Here is a 14,667-nt window from a genome sequence, read left to right on the forward strand (position 1 = left end):
GGAAGGTATAGGGGAGATGTCAGGGGTGGGTTCTTTACCCAGAGAGTGGTGGGGGCATGGAATGCGCTGCCTGTGGGAGTGGTAGAGTCAGAATCATTGGCGACCTTTAAGCGGCAATTGGATAGGTATATGGATGGGTGCTTAATCTAGGATAGATGTTCGGCACAACATCGTGGGCCGAAGGGCCTGTTCTGTGCTGTATTGTTCTATGTTCTATGTTCTATAATGAATGGACAGAAGACAATGGATAGACCTCAGTTGGAGTAATGCGTGCGTCTGGGCTCAATATTGCAGGAAGGGTGTGAATGCATTACAGAGAGTGAAGAAGATATTTATACATATTGTTCCAGGGATTAGGTACTTCAGTTTTGAGAATAAATTGAAGAGGTTTATTGGAGAGAAGAAAGCTAAGAGGAGATTAGATAGAGAAGTTCATGAGGGGTCTGGGTAGAGTAAATAAGGAGAAGCTGTTCACTGATAAAGCCAGATAGCAGATTTTTGAAGGGTTTTGCAAAAGAAACAAATATGAGGTGAAATAAAAACTTTTTGCACAGCGAATAAAGTATAGAATGAACTGTATGGTGGAAGTAGGTTCAACTGAGGCATTCAAGAGGTTTTGAATGATTATTTAAATTTAAATAAAGTGTAGCCTTATGGGGAAAAGGCAGAAGATTGGCACATTTAAAATACCAGCGCAGACACGTTGGACTGAATGTCCCAACAATCCTGTGACTTATTGATTTTCTTCCTCTCCTGGTGAAAGAGTTGGGGACAGGCCCCAACCCTGAACCACCATGGGAATGGATGAAGCTTGGGAAGCATTGGGACTGAAATCCCTTCATGGATCCACTATATATGGTGCTTTGTAACATACTGTGTGTCTTGTAATTTCAATAAGTGATTTATCCTCAAGTTTATTAGATCATAACACATAGGAATAGAAGTCGGCTATTCAGCCCACCAAGTCTGTTTCCCATTCAATGAGATCATGGTTGATCTGATAATCTTCAACCATTCATTCCCTCACTGATTAGAAATCTCTCTATCTCAGCCTTGAACAAACTTAACTGTCAGCTGTCTTGGTAAAGAATTCCACAGGTTCACCACTCTCCAACAGAGAAAAATCATTCTCATTTCTGTCCTATAAGAACAATATTTTGTTCTGAGATTACACTCTCTGGTCCTAGACTTCCCCACAAAAGGAAACAACCCCTTTAGCCAATCAAGTTCTCTAAATATCCTACACATTTCAATTGGTCCTCCTCTCATTTTCCTAAGCTCAAATGAATCCAACCTATTCAATCTTTTCTCATAAGAACATTGCTCCATACCTAGGAGCAATTGAATCAACCTTCTTTGAACGTTGATTCTCCTGCTCCTCGAATGCTGCCTGACCTGCTTCCTAGCACCACACTCTTGACTCTGATCTCCAGCATCTGCAGTCCTCACTTTCACCTTTGTCCAATGCTAGTATATCTTTCCTCAAATAACTGCACCAAAACTATTTAAAGCTAATCCAGTTATGGCCTGACCATTGCTTTTTATAGTTTCAGTAAGATGGCACTATTTTTACAGTCCAACCCATTTGAAAGAAAAACCAATATTCCATTTGTCTTCTCTATTTGCCACTTCAGCTTGTTGAGATTCATGCACTGGGACCTCCAACCCTCCCCAAGCTGCAGTCTTTCCCATTTGAGTAATATTTAACTCTTCTGTTCTTCCTGTCAAAGCAAATATCCTCACATTTTTCCACATTTTCTTCCATCCACCTTACTCACTTAACCTGTCTCTATCCTTCTGTTGCCTCACTACTTGCCTTCCCATCTATTTTTGTTATCCATTAATTTTATGATAATACATTCATTTCTCTCACTCAGGTCATCAATATGTATCATATTAATTGTGGCCCCAGCACTGATCCTTGTGCCACTCTACTAGTTGCGGTTGCCATCCTGAAAATGCCTCCTTTATCCCAACTCAGTCTTCCATTAGTTCGCTCATTCTCTTTCCATGCTCATATAAAACCTGAACACCATGGACTCTTATCTTATTAAGTAGTCTCATATGTAGGAATAAGTAACTAAAATAACTATCATAACTACATGTGCAGCACCTTCTCTGCTGGTCTTCTACAAATCCATGTATACAATAAAGCATTCAATTCCAGTCTCCCTGCTGTCGGAAAGATGTTATTAAACTTGTAAAGGTTCAGAAAAGATTTACAAAGATGTTGCCATGGTTGGAGAGTTTGAGCTACTGGGAGAGGCAGAATAGGTTGGTGCTATTTTCCCTGGAGGGGGTGACCTTATAGAGGTTTATAAAAGCATGAGGGGCATAGATAGGGCGATTAGTCAAGATCTTTTCTGCAGGGTAGGGGAGTTCAAAACTGGAGGGTATAGATTAAAGGTGAGAGGGGAAAGATTTAAAAGAGAATTAAAGGGCAACTTTTTCACAGAGGGTGGTGCGTGTATGGAATCTGACAGAGGTGGTGGGAGAGGCTAGCACAACTACACATTTAAAGGCATCTGGAATGGTAAATGAACAGGAAGGGGCTATGGGCCAAATGCTGGTAAACGGGACTAGACTAAGTTTTCTGGTCAGCATGGACAAGTTGGACTGAAGGGATTGTTCCTATGCTGTCCATCTCTATGAGTATGACTGCCTACTTGTTCCCTTTTGTCTACACTGCTTGGTCTCTCCTTGAAGAACAGTAATACATTTGTCAGGCATGATTTCCTGTCCATGACGACATGCTGACTCTGCTTGATTATAATATGTCTTTCTAAATGTTGTGCTGTTACATTCTTTATATTAGACAGAAACATTTTCCCAATAATCAATATTAGCTGACTGGCCTTCTGTTTTCTTTTTTAATGGTTTCCCTCCAATGCTGTCATATCCTTTTGATTTTCATGCCCATATTTTTCTCCTTTCAAAACCTCTATCCTCCTCTAATTAATTTAAAACCCACTCTAAAATCCTAGTTATTTGATTCACCAGGACACTGCTCTTAGCACGATTCGAGTGATGCTCATTAACTGGACCAGCTCCTTTCTAGCCCCGTATCAGTGCAATGCCCCATGAAGTGAAATTTATTCCACTCCCATCATTATTCAAGCCATGCAATTTGCTCTTTTACTCCTTGACGTCAATTTGCCTGTGGTTCAGGTAGTAATCCCAAGGTTTTCACTGGAAGTTCTGCATTTTAGTTTAGCTCCTGACTGTTCAAAACCTTTCAGCAGATCCTCCTTTACAGTCTTATCAATGTCATTGCTATCAATGTAGATGACGGCAACAACTAGATTCCTCCCCTCCTGCCCCAACTTCTACTTCTACTGTGGAGATGTCCTTAACTCTGAAACCAGGTGGGTGACGTAACATTTGAGACTCATGTTGCAGAGAACAGTGTCTATACTCCTAATTATACTGCCTTCTATGATTACTCTGTTCCCAGTTCCTCCCCCCAACTTGAATGATTCCCTGTACCGTGGTGTCATTGTCAATTCACTTCCTGCAGTCCCCATTCGCATTCTCACAGGTTGAAAGATTCACACCCTTCCATCCTTGATCACAGACTGACTTTGAATTACCTAATTTCAGGGATGGCTGCATCCTTGAGCAATATTTCCGGGTAGCCTTTCCCCTCCCTGATGCAGTGCAATATCTGCAGCTCAGGCTCCAGCTCCTCAGCTCAGACCCAAAATAGCTGAAGCTACAAACACTTACAGAAGACATGTTCAATCTGGATCACATTGGTGACCAGCAGCTCCCACATGCTGCAACTGCAACACATCATCCGTCCAACCATCTCTATCATATTTAAGCTGTTAATTAATACCAGTCTTTACTCTTTACACCATATTGCATTAATTCCCTTTAACACACAAATATCCATCTGAGATCTAACAAGATATCTTTAAACCGGGGAAAAAAAATGACTGCGGACTTGAACACAAACTGAAATTTACTTTCACTGTAAAGACTAGAAATACTTACAATTCATATAATCCCTAAAATGTGGAAACAGGCCATTTGGCCCAGAAGGTCTACACTGAGGGCGGCACGGTGGCACAGTGGTTAGCACTGCTGCCTCACAGCGCCAGGGACCTGGGTTCAATTCCCGCCTCAGGTGACTGACTGTGTGGAGTTTGCACGTTCTCCCCGTGTCTGCGTGGGTTTCCTCCGGGTGCTCCGGTTTCCTCCCACAGTCCAAAGATGTGCGGGTCAGGTGAATTGGCTATGCTAAATTGCCCATATTGTTAGGTAAGGGGTATATGTAGGGGTATGGGTGGGTTGCGCTTCGGTGGGTCGGTGTGGACTTGTTGGGCCGAAGGGCCTGTTTCCACACTGTAAGTAATCTAATCTAATCTAATCTGAACAGCATCCCACCCAGACCCATTCCCCTATGTTTCCCATGGCTAACCCACCTATCACTGAACACTATGGGGTAAACACCCAGTTGGTTTATTAATATCGTTTCAGGAAGGAAATCATGGACTAAAGCCATAGAATCCCTACAGCATGGAAGCAGGCCATTCGGCCCAACAAGACCACTCTGATCTTCCCACTGGATCCCTGTAATTCTGCATTTCCCATGGCCATCCGCCTAGCCTGCACATCTTTAGAATGAGGCAGAAAACCCATCATTGAGGCAGAAATCAAGCAACACCTCTCTCCTTTCTCCACTGAACTTTTTGACACACTTATTTCCTGCACTATATTGTAAGTCACAATCGATTGTATATTTAATGTTCCTCAATCAAGTGGCCCAGCCCACCAAGAAATGAGGTTCCAGTTTCACTCGGCTCTTAACAGTCTGCTTTCTCAATGCATCCCTCGAAAATAAACCCATTCAAAACTCAGAGCTACAGAGTTTTAAAACCTGTTGATTTCTCTTCAAGCAAATAAGAAATTATAATCTAAATTAAGTTTGTTCAAATTGACACTTCCTTACCCAGCAAGTGTATGCACTCACTCCAGGTAGAGAATAAAAGTGAAAGATTTGATACAACCAAGTGATTATCAGCAGTTGACCATCCAAAGCGAGTGTTGCAAAGTGTCCTCTCGCAATCCAGTCCGGAACTAACTACTTGAGATATCAGTTTACTGGAAGCTCTCGCTACAATGCAGCTGCGCTGGAATTTACTAACTTTGCTAACTTCCCAAACGTTTCCTGGAGCTTAAGTCATTCTGAGACACTCTGATCGGTGACCTGGCGCTTTGAAACTCTCCTGTGTCAGAATGCTCGGTTCTTAGATTTTCCTGCCAATTCCTGTGCGCAACGTTTGTTTGATGTGCCGAATCATTTCCTGTTGTTGAGTAAGGGTAATGCAGGAAGCCCTGTCATCCAGAATGGTGGCTTTAAGCTTGTAACCAGGTGGAGTGTGACTTTGATCATTTTTCCAGACCGTGATGGGAGCTGGAATGACTGAAGTTTTGGAGCTAGGTTTACAGATGTCAGAAAGACAGTTGGAAAAGGCAGATAGTGTTGAGGAGGCAGGGAAGCTGCAGAAGGAATTGGACTGTTTCAGAGAGTGGGCAAAGAAATGGCAGATGGAATACTATGTGGGTAAGTGTGAGATTGTGCATGTTAAGAGAAAGAATAGAGGTCTGATCTATTTTCACAAGGTGGAAAGCCATCAGGAATCTGAAGGAACTTGGGAGCCCTTGTTCAGGATTATCTTAAGGTTAACATGTAGATTCACTGGGTAGTTAGAGCTGAAAATGTGTTGCTGGAAAAGCGCAGCAGGTCAGGCAGCATCCAAGGAACAGGAGATTTGACGTTTCGGGCATAAGCCCTTCTTCCTGAAACGTCGAATCTCCTGTTCCTTGGATGCTGCCTGACCTGCTGCGCTTTTCCAGCAACACATTTTCAGCTCTGATCTCCAGCATCTGCAGATCTCACTTTCTCCTCACTGGGTAGTTAGAAAGGCAAGTGCAACATGAGTGTTCATTTCAAGAGGGTTAGAGTACAAGAGCAAAGATGTATTGCTGAGGCTGTATAAAGCTCTGGTCAGACTACATGTGGGCTACAATATTGTGTGCAGTTTTGGGCCCTGTATCTGAGTAAGGGTGTGCTGGTGTTGGAGAGGGTCCAGAGGAGGTTTACAAGGATGATCCCAGGGATGAAGGCCTTGTCATAAAAGGTACAGTTAGGAACTCTGCGCTGAATGAAGTTTAGAAGGACGAGGGGTTATTTGATTGAAACCTAACACAATACTGAAGGACCTGCATCGAGTGGATATTGTCAAGATGTTTCCACTCATGGTGGAGAGTGGGACCCAAGGGCACAGCTTCATAGTTCTTTAGAACTGAGATGAGGAGATGTTTCTTCAGCCAGCAGCTGGTTAATCTGTGGAACACATTGCCGCAGAGGGCAGTGGAGGCCAAGTTATTGAAATTATTTAAGACGCAGATCGGTAGGTTCTTGATTAGTAAGGAGACAAAAGCGAGAAGGCAAGAGAATGTGGTTGAATCATGCTTGCTTTCTCTGTTTCCACATTGATTGATGGAGAGTTAAGGATAGTGTTCAGTCTACTCTTACTCTGACAAAATGAAGATTCAGCTCTGTTTGAGGAGAGCATGTGATTGAACTTTGAGATGAGATATATAGCAAAATATCTGTTGGCAGAAATTGAAACTGAGGAAGCTAGAAGCGGTTTTGAAATCTGAGGTTTGCAATGAGCCCTGAGGATTATATATTTTGTCTGTATGCTCAGTCACAAATTGATGTGGAGACATTTGTAGCAGCACATGGGAATCTTTGGGTTGTTGATTCATTTCCAAGTTGTTAAGTGAATTTCCTTATTTTTTCACAGGATGTAAGCATTCCTGACTAGACCAACAGTTGGTGCCCATCCACATGGCCCTTGAGAAGTGGATGGTGAGCTGCTATCTTGAACCACTTTTGTCCAAGTGGCTTAGGTGCACCAACAATGTTTCAGGGAGATCTTTCAAAGATTTTGACCCAGTGAAGGAACAGTGGCATAGTTCTTAATCAGGATGACTTGGTGCTCTCACTCAAGTGCTGAACTTGTCCTCAAGGTTTTAGCAGTCAAGGGGCCTTCACAGGCTCATCTATGTGTTAGAGAAAGCACCAACTAAATTCTGAACAGAAGAATGAATGGAAAATATATTCCCGACAGAAGAATCAATGGAGAAGGCACAGAACATTCTGGAAGACATGTGACCTGGCTGTAATTTCAAGACACTAAATTCTATTTTTTTGTCATAAGATTGGGACTTATATTTATTGAAACAGCATACCATTAGAATCTTGTTTTATCAGGAATAGTTAATAGTTAGAAGGGGTTTATTAATAGTTTAGTTAATTTGTTCACTGATAGAGTTAGATAAATTGCCAGTTAATTTTAAAAGTGAGTGGCAGGGATTTATTTTATTTAACATCTAGGGGTTGCTGAAATGCAGATCACACTACTTTTCACATTCTTTTTCCAGATTATAGGGGGAGGTGCTCCTCTTTGTGGGCTTCAGTTTTAGTTCTCAGGTGTGGGGCAGGGTGGGGTGTTCAACCTCCACTTTATAACAACAGGCAACATCCTGTTGGAGGTAATTTCACATCAGCAGTTGTTCCTCATTACTGATAACTATTTAAGTCTGAGATATGGGATGATGGGATAAGTTCTGCAAGCTAAGAGTAAGAATGTACTTCCTGAAATTACTTGTCCATGAAACATGTAGGACAACTGGATAGATTCTTGTTCTAGAAGATTTTATCAGCAGTAATTGTGCACTAGGTGTTTGGGTGTGAATATATTCAATGAGATTTTTAAACATTTTCTGTCTGTATGGAATGGCCACCCATTGGATCCCACAGGATTGCAACCAGAACATTCAAGTGTGCTGTAACAGTTGAAAGAATTGTAGCAGTGGCAATATCTAGTCTTTGCTGGTGGACTATTGGTGTTTACTCTTTGACAGTTGTAGCTCAGTGGTTAGCAATCCGCAATCCAGAAAATTGACACAATTTCTCGGAGATAGGTCATGACAGTGCTGAGGAAATGCTGAGTTGTCAGAGGTGCCATCGATTGGAAGAAGTATTAAATTATGGTCCCCCACTGCCATCACAATTGGACATAGTTGAAGAGATGAGGAGATTTCCCTACCCTACTGGATAGCGCTTATCCCTCAACCAATACCATTAAAACAGATGAAGTGCGTGCTATCTCTTTGCAATTTGTGGGACCTTGTTGGACACTAATTGCTGCCATGCTTTCCATGAGTGATTTAGAGGGCAACTTGCAGGTGGTGCTCCTTTTGTATCTCTTTCCCTTATCCTTCTGGTCTTAGTGGTTATGGATTTGGGAGGTGTCATCTAAGGAGCCTTGGTGAAATTCTGCATTTCATACTGCTGACAGTGCACACCATTGTAACTGAGTGTCAGTCATGGAGAAAGTGAATGTTTGTGAATATGGTGCCAAACAAGCAGGTTGCTTCGTCCTGGACACTGGATAGTGTCAAGCTTCATGAGTTTTGTTGGAACTGTACCCATCTCAGCTAGTGATGACTATTCTATTACAGTCTTGACTTGTGCCTTGTAGATGGTGGACAGGCTTGGGTAGTCAGGAAGCAACTTACTCACTGCAGGATTCCTAGCCTTCGACCTGCTATAACAGCCGTAGTACTTATACTGCTAGTCAATTTCTATTTTTGTTCAAAGGTAGACCAGCAGGATGTTAATACTAGGGGCCTCAGTGATGGGGATACCATTGATTGTCAAGGGACAATGGTTAGATTGTTTCATTGTGGAGATGGTCATTACCTTGCATGTGTGTGGATATTATCCAGATCCTGTAACATTCAGGCATGGACTGCTTTAAATTGTTTCATTACACATCCATTCATTCCCTCCTCCAGAGGATTGTCTTTTAGTTCATTTTATGGTTAAACTAAACTTGAAGATACAATGATCACTTTTCCCTAAACATTCTCCCAACTGACACTTGACCTTTTTGGCCACCTCATTCCCCAAACCAGTTCTGGAAATGCCCACTTTGAATGCAGTCAGATGCATATCAATAAATAAAATTCTCTCAAACACACTCTTACCCTCCATGTCCTTTATAATATCTCTGTTCTAATTCATTAGGATAATGAAAAGTCCCTCTATTATAACTGCTGAATGGATTGTGTATCTCTGTTTATAACTTGCTGTAAACCTGCTCCTTGATCACTTTCCCTTCAGCTGTTCCCATGTGTATTTTCTGGTCGCTTGTTAAAGTGGCACTTGTTCAAATGTGAGTCTAAACAGTCTAGCATACCACTTGTCTTCAGTGAATGCATCACATCTGAGCTTGATTCTGATTCCACGTGAGGTACATGATTATTGACTTTCAATATTATTGGGTTACCACCAGAAACAGGAGCTAATTTTCACTTCCCTACCTTAAAGGTAATGATGCCAACTGTAAAGATTTAATTACCATCCATTCTGCAGATTGAATCTAGTCCCTTTGTGGTTTGCATACCACATCTAGTCATTGCGTAATCTGCTGAATGATTGGGGAAGTTTAGATTAATAGCCCTAACCCATGGTGCAAAGATCCATGATTGACCAACACAAGGAATTCGGATTAAGGAATGGGCATCATGGCAGATCACTGACAAGCTGTTGTGATGAAACCCATTGTTGAATAGCAGGCTTTCATCACAGTGAGAATAGTCTTTGCTCAACAGGTTCTACACAGGTTGCAGTGCAGCCAACCTCCACTGGTGTGGCCTTAGCACAAAATGCTTTATGCACTTTGAGGAGAAATACCAATTATGAGATGATGTGGAATATCTTCTCTCAGACAGTTGAGGGTCTTTGGAACTCCTAGCCACAGAGACCTGTGGAGTCAGAGTACTTCTGCGTATATAAGGCTGAGATAGATAAATTCTTAATAAGTCTGGGAATCAGGGGTTATGGAAAAATGTAAGAAAACTGGATATGAGGAATGTCAGATCATCCACGGTCCTATTGAATGGTAGAATTAGCTTAAGGGGCCGAATAACCTATTCCTGTTCCTAATTGGCTTAATGCTACGTATTAACAAGTAGTGACTTCAGAAATTTGCAATTGCTAAATAATAATAAAAGGTATTAATTGAAAGAAAGACATTACTCATTCTAAATTTGCAATGATGCAAAGCTTTTGTAATCTGTGTTGACATTTAGGGGAATTATGTGAGAGTACAAGAAGGTATAGGTGGGTGTTGACTGTTAACCATAGTTGAATTTAACAGTGTCTCTGTACTTTGCATTTTGAAGTATTTTGCTTTCAGTGTCTGTACCTAATATCAGTGGTGATCACGATTAAACCCTGAAAAACAGACAGATAAATAATTACATTACAGTTAAGCACACATTGGCACAATCTATAGAATTACATGCTGAATGCTTATTGTAGACATGAAAGGATCATTCATAGTTTCAGAGTAATAGAAGCAGGAGTAGGCTATTTAGCCCATTGAGTCTGCTCTGCCATTCGTTAAAATCATGGCTGATCTACCCATTGTCTCAGCTCCTCCTACCTGCATTATCCCCATTACCCTTAATTCCCCTAACATGCAAAAACCCATCCAACTGTGTCTTGAATATATTTAATCAAGCTGTCTCTACAGCTTTCCTGGACAGAGAGTTCCATAGAATCACTACTCTCTGAGGAAAGCAGTTCCTTCTCATTTTTGTCCTAAATCTACTCCCCCTTATCATGACACCCTGTCCCTTCATCCTTGTCTCACCCACCAGTGGAAAAAACTTGCCTGCCTCTCTCTTACCTATCCCTTTCATCATTTTTTATGTTTCTATAAGATCCCCTCTCATTGTTCTAAATTCTGGCGAGTACAATCCCAGGTGGATCAACCTCTCTCCATACAGTAACTCCCTCATCTCCGGAATCAACTTGGCGAAGCTCCTCTGCATCACCTCCAAAGCCAGATTATTGTTCTCAAGTAAGGAGACCAGAACTGTGCACAATACTCCAGGTGTGGCCTCACCAACACCTTGTACAATTGCAACAGAAATTCCCTGCTCTTTAGTTCAATCCCTCTGGCAATGAAAGCCAATATTCTGTTTGCCTTCCTGATTACCTGCAAATCAACTTATAGCGATTCATGTACAACCACTCCTAAGTCTCGGTGGTGATCGATGATATATTTAACCCCTCATCCTCCCCCACCAAGTTTTAAATCCAGGCAGAGAAGGGAAAACACAATGTTGCTGGATCTCTACTATAATTATTTTATAGCAACACATCACATCAAGTACAGTGCTGCCTCCCAAGCTGCCCAGCTGCAGGTCTACCCGAAGAAGGGGGCAGATGTAGGTGATAGTGTCCTTGGACAGGTGAAGATGTCTTTGACACTAATTTTCAGTCCGTAGCTGCTCCACCTTCATTACACCCTCTCTCAGTGCACTGCTTGATGGCACTGAAGACCCTAGATCTCCTCTTCAGGCAAAGTTACTACCCTCTGAACCTCGTCTCTCTGGAACTGGTGGTGCTGGGCATCCCTCCCTCTCTTTCTCCTCCTCCTTCCTAATGACAGCAATACTATTACCACTGCTGGATTAAGTTGATTGCCGAATGTACTGAGCACTGAAGTGTTGGTCGGTTAGCTCAGCTGGTTAGAGCATGGTGTTAATAATGCCAAGGTTGTGGGTTCAATCCCCACATTGGGCCAGCCAGCGAAGTTTGCTGGGGGCAGCATGATGGCTCAGTGGTTAGCACTGATGCGTCACAGCACCAGGGTCCCAGGTTCGATTGCAGCCTCGGGTGACTACCTGTGTTGAGTATGGACATTCTCCCCATGTCTGCGTGGGTTTCCTCTGGGTGCTCTGGTTTCCTCCCACAGTATAAAGATGTGCAGGGCAGCTGAATTGGACATGTTAAATTGCCCATCATGTTGGGGTACGTCAGAGGGAAATGGGTTTGGGTGAGTTACTCTTCAGAGAGTTGGTGTGGACTGTTTGGGCCGAAGGGCCTGTTTCCACACTGTAGGAAATCTAATCTAAAAATAAAAGACGTTTCAGAAATGCTATTTGTTTTCTATTTGAGATCTGACCCAGCCTAGCTATCCTTTAGGCCATTGTCAAGCTGGCTGTGTTAGGGGAAAGCCTGCACTCCAGCCACGTCTGAATGGTGAGATGATTTCCTCTCCCCTATACTGCCAGATCTCTGTATTCTTAATCCTTGCATTGCTTTCCAAGCATCTACAAATTGAATAATGTGACTGAATGTGCCCTTATTGTCCCCTTCCAACCCTCATGGTCTTCGCGTTTAGATCTATGGGTCTTTGAAAGCTCCTGTATGGCTGCAAGAGGAATAAACCTTGGGTAACCATCAGCACTATTATCTTGCACAGTTCTCAGAAAGGCAACATATCTTTAATATAGCTAGATGATGTCACATTATGTGACAATCTTGTTTAAAGGATTCTCTGTCCATTCAGTCAGTGAACCAACATGCACACAGTTAGACTGAGTCAGTCAACTCTGCATTTAATGTAACACCAACATAACTGGGCAAAGTGCCCACACTATAGACATCAATAAGAATGAAAGTCCCTGTGTTGTAGTATGTTGATCTAATGTAGAAGAAACCACATCACATCAAGCACTGCTGGTGATTGTTAGGTCCTATTCTTCTCAGAGTTTAATGAATCATGAAACAGGGTTGGGTTGTCAGTTTTAGGAGCAAACAGAACTTGTCCTGCTGTGAATATTTCCCTCCGTGCTAAGGCTTCAACTGAGGTCTTGCACAATAGCAGTTTCTGTTTAAATTCCCGAAGTTAGGTGTGTTTGTGCTGTATAAACATGCCTCAGCTCACACCTGCTGCTGATTTTTAAAGTTCATTCAGAGGATGAGAGTGTCACTGGCGAGGTCAGCATTTAGTGCCTGTTCCTAATTGCACAGAGGGCATTTAAGTGTCAGCCAGATTGCTGTGGGTCTTGGGTCACGTGTAGGCCAGACCAGGTAAGGATGCCAGTTTCCTTCAATTAACAATAGTAGTGAACCAGACGGGCTTATACCGAAAATCAACAATGAATTCATTATCATTATTAGACACTCAAATCCAGATATTTTTAAAAATTGTAATGAAATACTACCATTTGCCATGGCAGGATTCAAGCCCAGGTCCCCAGAACATAATTTGGGTCCCTGGATGGACAGTTCAATGATAATACCACGAGGCCATTGCTTCCCACTTGTGCAAATTTGTAGTGCACATTATGGGGCAGCACAGTGTCTCAGTGATTAGCAGTGCTGCCTCACAGCACCAGGAACCTGAGTTCAATTCCAGCCTTCGGTGACTGTGTGGAGTTTGCACATTCAAAAACTTCAGAAATCTGGAGAATTAAACAAGACAAAATTCCAAAAAATGAAACCAGACAGATCCAAAACACCAGGCATCTATGGATGATGCAAAAATTCACAAACCAGGAGGCCTCTCAGCCCCATAAGCTCACTACCTGGAACACCAACATACAGACTGGTGAAGGAAGTACACCAAAGACTGAAACACTGAGTAGAAGACTCACGCCACTCCATTCACTCCAACCAAGAATTCTTGAACACCAAAGCCACCAAGATAGAAGAGAATGAAATAATGGTTTCCTTTGACATAACAGCCATGTTTATGTCCATCAACATCAACTGGGCCAAGGAAACACTGACTACACTATTAGAAGAACAAAGACACAGACACCAAACACTACCAACTTCATCAGCAAGGACAACATCATCAAGCTAGTGGATCTATGCCTTACCTTCAATAACAAACCTACAGACAAACCCACGGAACACCCATGGGATCTCCGATATCAGGGACTTTAGCAGGTGCAGAATTGCGAACAAACAGTTCTGCCAACTATTCATCCCAAACTTTGGGTCTGTTATGTGGATGAAACCTTTGTCATCGCTAAGCAAAACAAATTAAACGAAACCTTCAAGACCATCAATAATACCCTTACAGGCATAAAATTCACAAAAGAGGAGGAAAACAATAACATACTGCCATTCCTAGATGTCACAGAAGAGCAAACAGTCAATGGTGTCCACAGGAAAACAACACATACAGACCAAATGCTGAAGTACAGAAGCAATCATCCACATCCAACATCCACAAATGAAGCTGCATTAGAACATTATTTCAACAAGCCTCCACACACACTGCAGCACAGAGGAATTACAAAGAGCAGAGGAAAATCACCGATACTGCATATTCAAAAAGAACAGGTACCCAATGAACACAGCCTGCTCATTTCTCAGCAACAAACCCAAACAAACAGACAAAATGTGTCCTGAAATCCTAGTCACTTTCCCCTCTATTAAGCACTACATTGGACAAACAAGCAGAAAACTAGCCACCAGGATACATGAACACTAACTCACCACAAAAAGGCATGACCCATTATCGCTAGTATCCCTACTTACAGATAAGGAAGGACGCCACTTTGAGACAACACATCCATCCTAGGACAAGCCAAACGGGGAGACACATGACAATTCCCAGAAGCATGGCATTTCAGCGCGAACATTTCAACGCTAACAAACACATCAGTTTGGACCCCATCTACCATGCTCTGAGAAAAAGAACAGGAAATTATTTCACCAACACAGATCATTACATCACCAACCCAAGGAAACCGAAACACATAGATAGAAAG

General features: G+C 42.3%; 1 non-coding gene across 1 annotated transcript; it reads left to right on the forward strand.

The window, feature by feature from the left end:
- Positions 1-11,606: 11,606 nt before the first annotated feature.
- On the forward strand, positions 11,607-11,681 carry trnai-aau (transfer RNA isoleucine (anticodon AAU)). Its single transcript has one exon. It is a non-coding gene; the product is annotated as a tRNA-Ile (tRNA).
- Positions 11,682-14,667: the final 2,986 nt, after the last annotated feature.

The sequence above is a fragment of the Hemiscyllium ocellatum genome, chromosome 15, assembly GCF_020745735.1.
Source record: "Hemiscyllium ocellatum isolate sHemOce1 chromosome 15, sHemOce1.pat.X.cur, whole genome shotgun sequence".
Lineage (NCBI taxonomy): Eukaryota > Metazoa > Chordata > Chondrichthyes > Orectolobiformes > Hemiscylliidae > Hemiscyllium > Hemiscyllium ocellatum.